Here is a 15,181-nt window from a genome sequence, read left to right as displayed (position 1 = left end):
CGTCCCATCTCTGAGCCATGATGCCCTTGACTGTCAGCAGGGTCCAATATGGTGCTTTATTCGTAGAACTGCGAGGATCGATGGGTGGTGTGGGGGCAACGCGCAGCACGCTGTCCAGCTCCAAGTGACCTGGGCTGCCAGGTCATCCGTGCAGCCCCCAGACACCCCCAGCTCCTCCTCCTCTGAGCATGCGCAGGATGGCATGTCTGACCCCCTTAGAATTGGGTGGAGCCGTGGACTGCTTCTAGCTAACAAGTCGGGCAGTGACTCGGGGTCATGATTGTCCCTGTGAGACCCTTCAGGGGCTTTTGTCCCCTCTGCCATGATGACTGGCTAGTGGGGAAGCCTGGGCCCTGGAAGAGGAGGGGGAGGCCGAGCAGACCCACGGAGCCCCTACCACAGACAAGTTAAATAAGGAGGCAATGAGCCCTTATTGCCTCCACTGTTGGTTAATCCAGCAAATAGTGTTTTTCCTGACTAATGCAGAGAATTAGTTCCTGTCTCCGGACCTCAGTGTCTTTACCTGGACGACGAGAGGTTGGGCTAGATGGTTGAACTACTCCAGGTTGCCTCCATCCCAAACTCGGGAGGGCGAACCATGGGGCTCCTGCCTCATTCCCCTCTGTGCTCCCCCTAAGCCAACAGGTTTTGTCCTTCCTGCAACTGGGCAGTGCTCAGAGGAGGGGGTGACCTGGTGATGGTGGGAGGGGGGTGTTTCACAGGCATTTTAAGCTCAGCAGACCCAGAACGAAATCCCTGCCCCCACTGGCTCCTGCTCTGGCTTCCCTAGCTCAGTGGGGACCCCAGGACCAATCTAGCTGCCCAGAAGAGAACCCTGGATCCCATCCTGGGCTCCAACATTTTCCTCACCCCAAATCCTTTCCCTTCTACCCCTTAATGTCTCTCTCACCCACCCCCTCCTCTTGTACTTCCTCCCACCTTGCCTCCCTCAACAGCTGTTTCCGCATGGCTCCCTTCCTGCCAATAATGCCAAGCCCCCCCCTCCCACCCACTCCCTCCACTGCTGCCCAGAACTCTTCCGGTAAGGCCCCTGACGGGTCACTCTCTGCTGTGCTTGCAAGGCACCAAGCAACTTGTGGTTCCCCAAGACGCTCTCCACTGGGGCCTCTGTCCCTGACATCTCCTTCTCCTGGCACCCCCTTTATCCCCTGGCTGTGTGAAGAATTCTCACTCCTCCGTCAGCATTCAGCTCCATGCTGCTTCTATGCACGCTTTCTGATAGCTTCAGGCTGTGCTCATGCCCCGTGACAACGCTCAGAACAAGGGGCCCAATGGAGCAGGACCAACTCCTGCGGCCTGTGAACCGCTGGACGCAGGGACTGTCTTTCTTTTTCTTCCGGGGATTCCTAGCCCAGGGCTGGGCACACGGTTGGTGCTCAGCCCATATTCCTCTCACCCCCCCAACCCCCTCATTCACCGCTCGTGCACCCAGCAGCTTTCTAGGCTTTGGGAAGGCAGGAGTCGGTACGATGCTTGCTTTCTAGTGGGAGACACAGACCTCCACAATAAACAAGTAATAAAACAAATACCCAGGGTGATTTTAAATCGAAGCCAGTGCTATTAAACCCAGCAGTGCAGAAGGGGGGCTGGTCTACATAGATCGTCAGGAAAGGTCTTTTTAAAGGGGTGGAATTTGAGCTAGGACCTGACTACTAAGAAGTTCTCCATGTGGGCACCTGAAGGGAAATGTGTTCTAGCCAGTGGGAACAGTATGTGCAAAGGCCCTGCGGAGAGAAGACCTCAATGCTTATAAAGTGGATGGCTAGATGGATAGGTGGATGGATAGCTGATGCCCACTCTCCCTTTTCCCTCTTAGGGTCTGGATGCTGAATTGCTTAGGTGGCCAGAGTCAATTGCACCTACTTTCCAAGGTGACAGCCTTCTCTCACAGAAGGTGCTGGGACCTGCCACTGCATGTGTATAGCCAGGAGACGTCAGGAGCTGACACTGGCTCCTCAAGCCCCTTGCTGACAGTGCAGGGGTATGTGTGACGCTGATTGCTGCCCCCCGAGAAGACACATTTATGGACCTGGCTGGCATCTCCTTGAGCCAAGGCTCCGTGAAAGCTGTAAGTGCCAGCTTCATAGCAAGCATCTCTGTTTTTAACCCCCTGAGAATTTCTCATTTAGACCCATCTGCAGGTGGAGGGGATACACTTGAACAGACCAAACACAGGTGAGGCCCTGGCCTCTTTGCGTCTCACCTCCTCCCCATCACTGTCCTCCATGTCTGCACCATTAATGCGGTATTTCAGCCTTGCCGGCTGATTCTCCCCCCACCCCCACACACATGCACATGTGTATTTGTCATCGCAGTGTGATGGCTGTAACTAGGAAGTGCCAATTAGCGAGTCAGAGGGCAGGTGTGGGGCTTGCAGCAATCAGCCTGCAGAGCAGCGATGGCCGCTGTCACCATCTGCGCCGGGGGAGGCCACACTGCTGTGCATGCAGGCTGAGGCTGGGACCGAATTTCCACCTCCGGACCTCCCTTTCTCTCCTGCTCTCAAGCCAGCAGTGAACCCAGGACCAGTGACTTCCCTGGGGAAGGAGAGACATTGGGAGCTGCTGCAGCTGCTGCCGGGCCCCTGGGGCCCCTGGTTCCTGTGGCTGGAGTTCCTGAGTGCTGGGGGGAGGGGATGTGTGTGTGTGTGTGTGTGTGTGCGCGTGCGTGCGCGCGTGCGAGCGCTGGGAGTCAGGCCATGGCAAAGGCCTCGGAACCAGACAGGTCTGGTTTCCAAACCAGCACCTGCTTGCGGGTGTGGCTGCGAGCATGGAACTAACCTGCTCTGAGCCTCAGTTTCTGCACTGGATGAGGAATGACAGATTAACTAAATGCCCCCCTCGGAGCTGTTTTCCTGAGGGTGAGTTACGCCACCACGTGGGAAGTCCCTGGTGCATAGAAGATGCTCAATGAATGTGAGTTTGGGCTGTGGGCTGTCTGGAGCTGGACCATATTTGAGTCTCACAGTCCCTGCCCTCCATCTTGGGATGGAGCAAAGGAGATGGGGGCTCAGAGATGTGAAATATCTAGGAAGGTGCGAGACCCATCGGAACCCAGACACTGACTACCGAAGGGAAGGGTCCCGGCGCACAGGAGCTGCATGAAGTGAGAAACGGCCCAGCAGATGAATGGAGTGAGGCTGACTCAGAGCACGGCCCCTCCCTGAGGGAGCCAGCTCTGCATCCCCGGCAGATCAGCCCCCTCTGCATCCCCCTGGTGCCAGCAGGTCCCCACCAACCCTCTGCCGCTAGCAGGGCTGGGACTGAGGCCTGTCAGAAAATATGAAGTGGGGGGGGGGGGAGACATCCTGTCTGTCCCAGGTCCAGCGTGTGTCAGAGCTGCCTGGAAAATAGGCACGGAGTGAATGCCGGCCCCGGGCCCTCTGCGTGGGGAGACTGGTGGGGCTTCCTTGCAAAGCTCTGTAAAACATAGCTTGTCTCCAAGGTGGAGCTTTTCCAGCGGCTGGTAAAATGTTTGACAACCAGCTTTTCAGGAGAAAGAAAAAGACAAATTCTAATTTGTAGCATAGTAGATTTCCTTGGTGTAAATACTCCTACATAGGCTGCTTTCAGCTACTGCAGAACAGAGGGAAAAACGGACCCCCTTCAGCTCTCAGAGCAAGCAGAACCACCTCCAGGCACCCCTGCCTCCTCCCTGGCCTGCTGGTGCTCTGGGGCTCCACCACTCCACCCCTACTTCCCCTTCTCCTGCCTCCAGCCCTGCACACCTGACTCATGGAAGCCAGGTAGTTGCTCCATGGCTCCCAGTGTGTCTTGTTTTGGGGGAACAGCCAATGATGATCTCACGGCTGGCCGCTGGGGCTGGCCACCACGGGCGATGTGGGAGGCAGATCGTTCCTGAGATTACACATTAGTTTTAGGTTACAAGCCATCTTTGAGAATCTAAAAATGATTTAACCAGGAAAGTGTACATGGGGACACATGTAGAACAGTTTGTACATAATTATAGGCGACTTCTGGACCCGCAGAAGCAACCACAGGACTTGCAGCATCTCAGGGGGTTGAGTGGGAAGGGAGCAAGAGATGAGAATCTCATGTGAGGTCAGAATGGTTGGTTAGGGTCTCTGGACAGCATTTTAGTTTTCAAAGCACTTTCTCTTCCATTGCTCTATGGTTAATCCTTGGGAGCTGTGCTATTCATTTTTGTTTTTTTTTAAATTTTATTTATTGATTTTAGAAAGAAAGAAGAAGGGAGAGAGAGAGAGAGGGAGAGAGAGAGAGAGAGAGAGAGAGAGAGAGAGAGAGAGAGAGAGAGAGAGAGAGAAAGGGAGAGAGGGGTTTGTTTCACTTACTTATGCACTCATTGGTTGATTTTTGTATGTGCCCTGACCAGGGATCGAACCTGCAACCTTGGTGTATTGGGATGATACTCTAACCAACTGAGCTAACCAACCAGGGCAAGGGCTGTGCTATTCTGATCATCATGGTTATCAAATTAAGAAATGGAGGCTCACAGAGAAAAGATACCACCCCAAGAGCCTTTGTTAATAACACTACAGCTGCCATTTTTTGAGCACCTTCTTTGTGCCAGGAGTTTATTATTATTATTCAACAAATGTTTCTTGAGCACCTCCTATGTGCTAGGCACGGTTCTAGGCATCTGAGTATGTCAATGAAACAAAATAAAGAAGCCTGCCCTTGTAGGTCTTATACACTAGCCAAAGGAAACAGATATGAATCATCTGCTCAGTAAATCTGTTGGAGAAGTTTCAGATGCTTCACAGAGAAACTCAAGCCCCCTCCTTAACCCTGCAATGGTCACGCTTCTGAATGGAGTATGAGAGGTCGCATGGATGATGTGTATCAGCCAACTCTCTGTTGCAGAATTCCAGGTAAACTGGATGGCATAGGCGCTTGGCTGTAACTGAGGCAATGCAACACCTTTAGAAGATTATTAATCTGAGCGCACGCAGCATTGCCATGTCGACACTAGATTAAAATGGACGATTAGTTTGCATGGATGACTATTGTCATCCACGCGACCACTCGAGGGTTAAAATGGGCTTTGGTCTCTCACGTGACAACTGCTGGCTATTTCAGATTTGTGACATCTGAGCTCTGCAGTCTGTTTGGTGCCAGGTGTAATAAGTATTTTTTATCTTTCCAACTCTGCAAAGCATTAGTTTTCTGTGGCTGCTGTAACCAATTACCACAACTTGATGGCTTGGACAACAGAAACGTATTCTCTCCTGGCTCTGGGGTCTGAAGTCTGACATCAGCACCACTCCTTCTGGAGGCTCTCAGGGAGTCTTCTTCAGTGCTGGCGGCTGCTGGCATTCCTTGGCTTGTGACTACATCATTTCTACTCTTCAAGGTCAGCATCTTCAAATCTCTTTCCATCTTCTGCTTCATCATCACCTTATTGTCTCCTCTGTATATCAGATGTCCCTCTGCCTCACTCTTATGAAGACACTAGTGATGGCCTCCAGGGCCACCAGGACCATCTCCCCATCTCAAGGTCCTTTACTCAGTCACATCTGCAAAGATCCTTTTCTGTTTTGCCATATAAGGTAGCATTCACACGTTCCAGGATTGGGATGTGTCTATCTTTCAGGGGGCGCATTTTTCAGCCTACCATAGCTGGGCATCATAATTCCCCTTTTGTAGCCGAGGTTAACTCACCTGTTCAGTGTCCCACAGCAGAGACATGGCCCACCTGGGAGTCAAACCCCAGTCTTCATGTTCTTTCCATCACAGGACGCTCCATCCATGAGCAGGTGCGCAGTCTGCGGACAAGCACTCTGAAGCTTGGCGAGCTGACGTGACTGGTCCATGATCATCAGCTCCCATGGGCCTTCCTGCCCCAGGTCCTTCCCTAAGGGGCCAAATTGGGGTCCATCTGAACCATTCTCAGCCAAGCCTGTGCTGTCTGAGCTGGCGCCGGGCCTCCACTTGCCATCAGAAAACATGTCGCCAGAAGGGGCGACTGAGAACTCCTTTCAGTTTCTGCATCTTCCAGCTTTAAGCTTTCAAACCCAGTCAGCCTGGAGGACAGTTTTCTGTAGCTTCCACTGCTGGGCTCCATTTATTGTGCCTGACACTGTGAAAGCATATTTGCTATCGATTCTGGGCTATATTAACTCCCCCCCCCCCCCGGCCCCAGCCCCAGCTCTCCAGCAGTTTTTGGTCCAGCAATTAGGAATTGGCGGGGACAATGTGGGGGGCTGCTGTGGCTGCCGCTGCCTTTCAATTACCAGTCACAGTAAACACGACTTACTCTCCGCCCCCTGGAGTCCCTGTCGCATTCAGAAAGAGGAGAACGCTGCTTAAATGACTCCTCTCTCCTGTGTGACACTCTGACGCTCACACTCGAGCTGATCAATAAGTCTATCACCCCGCAGGGCTCCCCGGAGACGGCCCAGCCTGGCTAATTGGCTCTAGGAGGTGGCTGGCTGGTGGAGGAGTGTGTGTGTCCCTCTGTGAGTGTGTTTTATCTCTGTGTGTGTGAGTGTGTGTGTGTGTGTGTGTGTTTGAGTGTGTCTGCAGGATAGTGGGGAGGGTGCATGGTTTCTGCATTCCCCACACCCAGGTCCCTGGGGTGGGGGCCCCCTTCAGCAGGGGTAGGGGTGGGAGGGTCTATAACTCTGGAAAAAGGCCTTTGAGCTACAGGTATGGATGCTTATGATTCCTCCAGATGTAAACTATCACAAGGCAAAGGAACAAAGAGAAGTGTTTTAAGGTAGTGGTTAAGCACATGGCTGTGAAGCCAGACGGACTGGAGCTAACTTTGGCTCCTCTGCTAACTCGCTTCGTGGCCTTGCGCAAGGCACTTAGCCTCCCTAAGCCTGGATTTCCTCACCTGTAGAATGAGCATCAAGCCCTAGTCCTAGAAGGCTGGTATGAAGGTTAAATGAAGTGACAGGTATAATAAGTGACACCTGTCACCTCAGTCCTCAAGAGGAGCTCGGGTGCCGGGGCGGACAGAGTAGGGTCTGGAAGTCAGGCAGGCCTGAGCTTGGATCCTGGACCTGCCACCTGTGTGTCCATATGACCTCGAGCAGCTCACTCTCTGTGTCTCAGTTTCCCCTTCTGTGAAATGGAGGGGTAATATCTGTTGCATCTGGTTCGAAAGTGTCTCCCCCAAATTCATGTGTACCTGAAACCTCAGAAAGTGGCAAATGCAATCGAGTTAAGATGAAGTCGTATTAAATTAGAGTGGGCCCTAAATCCAATGACTGGTGTCTTTGTAAGAACGTCCTGTGAAGACACCAACACAGAGACACACACAGGGAAGAAGACCATGTGACGTGGGAGATAGAGATTGGGGTGCTGCAGCCACCAGTCAAGGAACCCTAAGAATTGCCAGCAACCACCAGAAGCTGGAAGAAGCTGCCACTTCTTGCAAGGAGCCCCATCCTGGTGAACCCGTTTCCCCAGACCTCCCTCACACCGTATCAGCTGGCTTCTAGCCCCTGAGAGAGTGGCAGTGAGTCTTCCTCCTTCTTTCCAGAGGCCCCAGGGAATGAAGGAAGCCTTGCTGTGGTGCCCTCCGTGCTAGTGGGGATCCTTCTGGGAGAGGAGAAATAGCAGGAGACAGAACGTATGGCTGGCGTCAGAACACCAGGGTCTTGAAAGCTGGGCTAAGAAGTGTGGCCTTGCCCTGGCCGGGTGGCTCATTTGGTTGAAGTGTTGTCCCTTATACCAAAAGTTTGTGGGTTTGATTCCCAGTCAGGGCACATGCCTGGTTGTGGGTTCCATCCCTGAATGGGATGCGTATGGGAAGCACCTGATGGATGTTTCTCTCACATTAATATTTCTCTCCCTTCCTCTGTCTCTAAGATCAATACACATATCCTTGGGTGAGGATCAAAAAAGATAAATTAACATTAAAAAAAGAAAGCAGGAGAGTGGCCTTTATTGTGTGTGCACTGGAATCTCCCAGCTCTGGGTTCCCTGGCAGGGGCGGGGGGAGGAGAAGTTCCAAGAGCGCCCAGCTGCTGGGCGCCAGGCTCCGAATCCTCCCGGGGAGTGCCCAGCCTGGCTAATTGGCTCTAGGAGGTGGCTGGCTGGTGGAGGAGTGCGTGTGTCCCTCTGTGAGTGTGTTTTATCTCTCTGTGTGTGAATGCATGTGTGTGTGTGTGTGTGTTTGCATGTGTCTGGAGGACAGTGAGGAGGGTGCATGGTTTCTGTGCTCCTCAAACCCAGGTCCCTAGGGTTGGGGGGCCCCCTTCAGCATGGATAGGATTGGGAGGGTCTATGACTCTGGAAAAGAGCCTTTCAGCTACAGGTATGGAGGCTTGTGATTCTTGGCTGTGCTGGACTTAACAGGGGTGCCTTGTTGACACAGCGCCCCGTGATGGGAGCAAAGTAACGAGCCCCCCCAGGGACTGTTCAAGAAAACAAAACACAGAGCAAAAAATAATTCTGGAATATTAGGTCCATATAGCAAAGGGCAGCAGGAGGCCAGCTGGCTGGCACGGGGAGGCCGCTGTGGGTCACTCTCCCCCCAGGGCGGTGAAGGATCTGGGGTTGGTGAGGCAGGGGTCAGCGTCACCCCCATGAGGGCTGTTGGAACGGCCAGGGAAGTGGCCAGGGAGGTTCTGGGTCCAGAGATCCCCGCTGTGCTGGTGACCCATGCCAGGAAAAGGCAGAGATAGGATGGTGAGGCTAGCATGTGCTCAGTTTCGGCACCCTTGTCCCATTGATGAGCCAGGGTCCCCTCTGGGCCGGGCATGTCACAGGGGAGACTGACCTGAATAGCAGCATGACCTCTGTCCTCAGAAGGGCTCAGGGAGGCCTACTGTGGGCTGAGATTGGGCTTCTCAGCTGCTCTTTTCCAATTACAGGTAATTCTCAGTCATTGCAGGTGATATGACTTGAGCACTTTTAATTGACATCATTACCAAGTTTGCTTAACATCTAGGCTGTGGTTGGCATCCTTTCACCTGGAGCAGCAGCAGTTCAAGGAAAAGGTTTTGAAATCAAAACGTAATTACTTCCTGAATCAGGTAGGATTGCTTTCAGATGCAAAAGACAGAAAACCCAGCACACTGGAGTTTATTTTTCACAACGAACGTGGAGTTCAAAATTAAACAGTCCAGGTGCAGCTGAAGGAAGTTGTCAAGGGTGCAACCTGGTTCTGCCTTTCTGCTCTTCTTGGTGGCAAGAGGGCTGCTGCTGCCTAAACATTGTGTCCACATCCTAGGCAGGAAGAAGCAGAAGGGGGCAGTGCCTGTATCAGGAAAGGATAAACACACCCATAAATCCCCAGGGGACTTCTATTTGCATCTCAAGGGCCATAATTCTGTCACGTGTCCACCCCTGGCTGCAAAAGAGACTGGAGAATTAACTGCCCTGAATAAAACTAGTCCTCTGGAGGTGAGAGGAAAGAAAGGAATGGATATTGGTTGGGTAACTAGACATGTCTTCCTTCGCTTACATAGCAGAATTAAAAGTGTAACTATGTTAGCTTAACATCCGGCATCAGAGCCTCCTTAGGGGAAAAAAAATGATCTTTGTGTCAGAAAATACTTTGACGATCTTGTGAGGGTGGAAGATAAGACTCAGGGAGCATGCAGTTCTGGAAATGGCAGGTAGCTGCACAAGCAGCCCATGATATGCATGGGATTTTGGAGAAGAGAGGATGGGGAAAGGGTGAGGGCAGGCAAATTGGCAGGAGATTAAGCTAAAGAAGACTGCCGTTGGTGGGGTGACCACATATTTTTTAAGAACATAGATCTCTAGCATCCGACATATGTCATTTGGGATTGTGTGATATGAACACCGTCACACCTCCTCCAGACCTTCACTGAAGTCTGGGCCATTCTCAGAAGCCTTGTATATTTTTTGGAGGGTATCAGGGGGAACAGATGGCTTTCAGGTCTGACAAGGGAACAGTGCGGGACGAAAGATGGGGTCCAGGCGGTGGGATTAGACAAACACAAGAAGTGTGACCCCAGAGTGACCAGGAGTTCACAGAAATCTTGGACAGTCACAGAACTTCCTGGAGACACGAAATGGGGAGTATTGGTTACCCACTGCGGCCTAATACACCATCCCCCAACTTAGTGGACGCAAACAACCAAAATCACTTAATTTGAGGCTCTGCTAAGTGGGGGGCTTTTCATTCACTTTGGAGGTGACATTCTTCATCTTCAGCAGAGGCAGGGTGACAACCTAAGGCTGAGCATCGGGGTGGGTGTCTGGTTTCTCTCAAGGCAGGTGTCTGTAATTCTTTTTCTTCTCTTTTTTTTTTTTTTTTGCAGAAGGATTACGAAGTCACGCTGAATTCCCAGAACGCCAGCCCCACCCAAATCCAAACATGAAGATAAAAACATGTTCCAAAGCCAAATAGAAATGCATTTTTAATTATCTGCACCACCGCTCCCTCCCATTAATGTGGGAAATCAAGAGTTGAGTACAGAGTATTTACAATAATAATCCCAGAAACAACACTTCCACTTTCAAAGCAACTCCTCATCGCTTCTTGCATTTCATGTGCCCCAATATGCTTTGAAAGGGCTTGGGCTAGTTTTGGTGGCCTCTTTCTTTTCCGGTTGGATAAATGGAAACTCAGATGGGGCAGAAGGCTTGGTGGAGATGTGGGGAAGCGTAGGTGGAGACAGGCTGTGAAAGCCGGCCACCTGCGCGTCTTCCAGATTAAGGAGAGGCATTGTCTCTCCTGGGCTAGGCCCGGGGGCTTGGGGGCATCAGTGGGGACAGCACAGACTTGTAGTCAGCTGACCTGGTTGAATCCCAACTTGCCCACTTCCTAGCTGGGTAACGTTGAGCAGAGTTCTTTGTATCTGAGCTTCAGTTTCCCAACAGCAAAATGGGAATAGGACCGTGTCTCTTGCAAGGGACACTGCGGGGCTTGCTGAGATGTCCCATGTGACAGTACCTGGCTCGTGGCTGGTACATGCTCAGGCTGTTACACTGTCTTGCTGTCTCCCATTCTCCTAGCAAGTTGGACTGGCAAGGTGATGTCCACTCTGGCTTCGTCCTCTGCATGGCTACAGGACTGCCCCTCTTCACAACCTTCCTGGGGGAGTGGCAGGAAGAGAAGGAGGGGACAAGAGGCAGGGGCCTGGAGTTTCCTGAAACGAGACATTAGCAAGCAGGCTGCATGGCTCAGAACTGTGGTGAGAAAGCCAGGAGCTTTCAGATAATTACTCTTCACTGTAACTTGCTCGATTTCTCAAGGGGCTGAGCTGGGGGAGAACCAAGCCCTGATCAGGGTCCCCTCCTGGAATTGGGGGTGAGGGGATGTGCCAGAATCTGCTGTGGCCTCAGAGCAGGAGGTGTGGGCAAGTCAGGCCAGGGCCTTGCTCAGTGTGGTCTGAAGGGGTGGGTTTCCTCTTGCTTGCTCTGGGGGCTGCATGCTCTCACTGCTCCCAAATGACCTCAGCCTCCTTGAGCTTTTCATTTGGGGGGAGTGTCAACTTTCTCTCCCAAGAGAGGATTGGAGGCAGAGATGGGCTAGCTATGTGACCTTGGGAAATGGCTTAGCTACTCTGACGGTTTTATCAACTGTGAGCCATGTGTTAGGTTCCTGCCGTGGCTGTAATTAATTACCACATACTCCATGGCTTAGGAAAGCACACATTTATTCACTCACAGTTTTGGAGGCCAGAAGTCCAAAATCAAGGTCACCGAGCTGAAGTCAAGGAGTCATCAGGGCTTCACTCCTTCCAGAGGCTCTAGGCTTCCTTGTTTCTTTGTAGCGTCTATGGCTGCCATCATGCCTCGGCTTGTGGACACATCACTCCACTTTTCAAGGTCATCATCTTTAAATCTCTCTGTGCATCATCCTCACATCACCTTTTCCTCTGTATTTCAAATATCCTCCACTTCATATTCACAAGGATACATGTGATCACATTGAGGGTCCATCTGGAAAATCCAGGATCATCTGCCTATCTCAAAACCCTTAACTGAATCCCATCTGCAACGGCCCTTTTCCAAATAAGGTAACATTAACAGGTTCCAAGGATTAAGGTAGGATATCTGGGGGAGCCATTGTAAAGCCTTCTAGGAGCCCACAAGCCATTCATTCAACAGTACTCAGCAAATAGTATCAAGAGGTACAAGTGCAGACTCTGAAGCCAGCCTGCGGGGCTTCCATCCTCCCAACCAGGATACAGGTCTCAAGGGGGAAGAGGGGGGCACTAGGAGAGCTGGAGCAGGATTTTACCAGTGAGGGAGGTCAGAGAAGACTCCCCGGAGTAGGTAAGGGCTGGGGAATCAGGAGGATAAATAAGAATTGACTGGGAAGAGTGGTGTAAAGAGCATCCTGGACAAAGGGGACAGCCTGGCCATGTGGAGGAAAGGAAAGGTGGCCCATGAGGGTGAAGAAGAGTTAGGTAGTGGTGGGATTTGAGGGGCAGCTGGAGAGGAGGGAGGTGGGCAGGGTCAAGTTTTGTTTTCTACCATGAGGATTGTGGTCTCCATCTTAAGAGCAAGGGGAAGCCAGGAAGGGGTTTTACATGGGATTGACAGGATCTCATGTGTGCTGTGTCTTGACCAGGTTAGTCTGGTTACAGAGTGAGGGATGGACTAGAGGCACAAGATGTGAGAAGCTGAAATGGGACATTCTTGAAGTGGTCCATGCAAGAGGAAGGGGCTAATCAAGGTAAGATGGAGCCCAGGAATGAGGGCTTTGGGAGCTGTTGAGGAGGTAACAGTGACAGCACTTGGGGGTGGATTCCTAATGGGCACGAGGCTAGGGGAGAGTGTCAATGTGACTCATCAGGTTCTGGCCCAGGCATTTGGATGGTGGTGTCATCCCCGGAGGCAGGAAGCACAAGAAGAGGGTTGGATAAGGAGATAGAGGAGACCCCTGCGTGGGCCATCTTGAAAGCCTTGGGTTTGGGGTGCCCTGGAGACACTCAAGGACCTAATAACTTTTGGAAGAGTCCAGGCTCAAGGAGATGTTGCGGCTGGAGATGTGAACCTCTCGGAGGGAGACTTAGACGAAATAGATATTTTGCATCCTGCCTGGCGCATAACGGGCTTCAAAAGGGTGCAACCTCTTCCTTTTACCTTAAAAGTAATAACTTCCAGGGTCTCAGGAGAAAATACAGCATTGGTCGGGGAGGTGGCCTGTCTGGGCTGTGGGGACCATTCATCGTCTATCCATGCTGAAGGACAACAAGTCTCACCGTCAGGGGTGGGTAACCAGGAGGATTATTGGCTGATGAATTTGTTGAGCTCTAATTAGGCTCAGATGTGACCCAGTTGGAGCGCAAGCGGAAAGAGATGCTCAGGGGCTGCGTTTGCAGGTTTACCAGAAGGATGATGTCCACCCATCCCCTCTACTGGTCCAGCCCACTCAAGAAGGATGTTCTGGGGCAGGGCCATCCTGGATGAGCCTTCTCAGGCAGCATCAGGCCCTGACCTGTGGATGGTCTTTATCCAGCTGAATGCATTGTGTAGGGATGATGCATAGATCAGATCAGGTGGAGTCTGTATCTGCCAAAACCTTGGCCAAATCCAATGCATGCTTGATAAACATGCATCAGGACCAGGAACACTATGCTACTGTTGCTGCTCTTCCTCCTCCTCCTCCTTTCTCACCTCATTCTCCTCCTCCTCCTTCTTCTGCATTTCCTCCTCCTCCTTCTCCATTTCGTCCTCCTCTCCCTTTGAGCAACTGTTTTATTTTCCTGAGAATCTGGTTAATAAATTGACTTGTCTTTTTTGCTTTGGCTACTAGGAAGCTCAAACCCAGGAAACAACCAACTCAAGCAAAAGGTACAGAGCATGACATTTTATAACTTAATAAAACTCCTTATTTTATTTTATTTCCTACTCTTTTGTTTGTCCCGACTCCACATCGATTTAGTATATCTGGTTACATGTATTTTGAAAATTGCCTCAAGCCTTCTTCTTTTTTTTTTTTTTTTTTTTTTGTGGAATAAGATAGGCTATATATAAACAAATCAACAAAGTCAAAGGAAGAAACATTTGTGAATTGATTTAAAAATAGACTGTTTCTGTATTGCACTGGCATTGAAGAGGAGTCTGTTGTTTGGAGAGTTTTGTGGTTCATTCTCCCGCAAGAGAAACAGTTGTTCCTTAATTAATCTGCTGAGCAAGTCTGTTCAGAAAAGCAGCCAGCTGTGACTTGAGGACAGACATTCAAAGATCCTATAAAGGACATACATAAGTCGGGCAAATGCCTTCTGGACACCAGGCCAGGCAGGGGGTCAGAGTGGTGAGAGAGGACTGAGAGATTCTAGGACTCTAGAATTCTCCCAGAATCCTGCTTAGTGGGTTTGATGGTCTCTACTCTCCTAATTAGTGGGAGAAAGTTTTACAGAGACTGAGGGTAGGGTTAGGGCTGGGGTTGGGATGAGGATTGGGTCATTGGGGATGGGATCTACAGACCCAGCTGTCAATCATCCAGGATGGAGAGAGAGAGCTTGACTGTATTTTCACGCCAGCTGCATGATCGGACTGCTGTCAGCCTGCCCAAGAGTTGTGTCCATGAACAAACGCTCACTCTGCTGGCCCCTCCGGCCTCACCACAGGCGGCTGTCCCTGGGTGGGTCCTGCTGTCAGGCGCTTGGCCCTTTGTACATGCTGCCTGCTGTACTGTTCAGCACAGTGTAATGGTGCAGAGCCCAGAAGCAGGAGCCAGATGCTGGCTCCCCTATCTATGATCACTATAATCTCAGGCAGGTTTTGTTTCAGCCTCTGTGCCTCAGTTTCCTCTCTGTAAAATGGGGATGACCGGTGTTGGGTTATTTTTGAGTCCTGGTGAGTTAACTTCACTAAAATGTGTAGAGAAGTGTTTGCCACAGTGTTTGCTACTATGTCATTTTCCTTCCTGAATGTTTCCCCCACCAGTCTCTGTCCCTCCGCCTGGACTCAGCGTCTCCCTGAAGCCTTCCCTGACCACCCCTTTCCAAGGCTGTGTAAGAGGCCTCCCTCTGGGCTTCTGCAGCCAGTCTCCCAAACATTTGTCTTGGCTGGCTGTTTCTGCATCCTCCTCCAGTCCTTGGTCCCTGCTGGGGCTGAGAGGTTGAGTCTGGTACATTTCTGCACGTGTCTGGTACCCAGCCCAGGGCCTGGTGTAGCAAGGTGCTGGGAAAGGATGGAGGGTCCTGCAGCATGGGCTGGGGATGCAAGACGCAACAACAATAAAGAAGCAATACTTCCAAGAGCCAAGGGTACCACTGGCATCACTCAGGCCCATG

The sequence above is a fragment of the Furipterus horrens genome, unplaced genomic scaffold (genome assembly GCF_987537825.1).
Source record: "Furipterus horrens unplaced genomic scaffold, mFurHor1.1.pri manual_scaffold_3, whole genome shotgun sequence".
Lineage (NCBI taxonomy): Eukaryota > Metazoa > Chordata > Mammalia > Chiroptera > Furipteridae > Furipterus > Furipterus horrens.
This window is presented reverse-complemented; position numbering follows the sequence as displayed.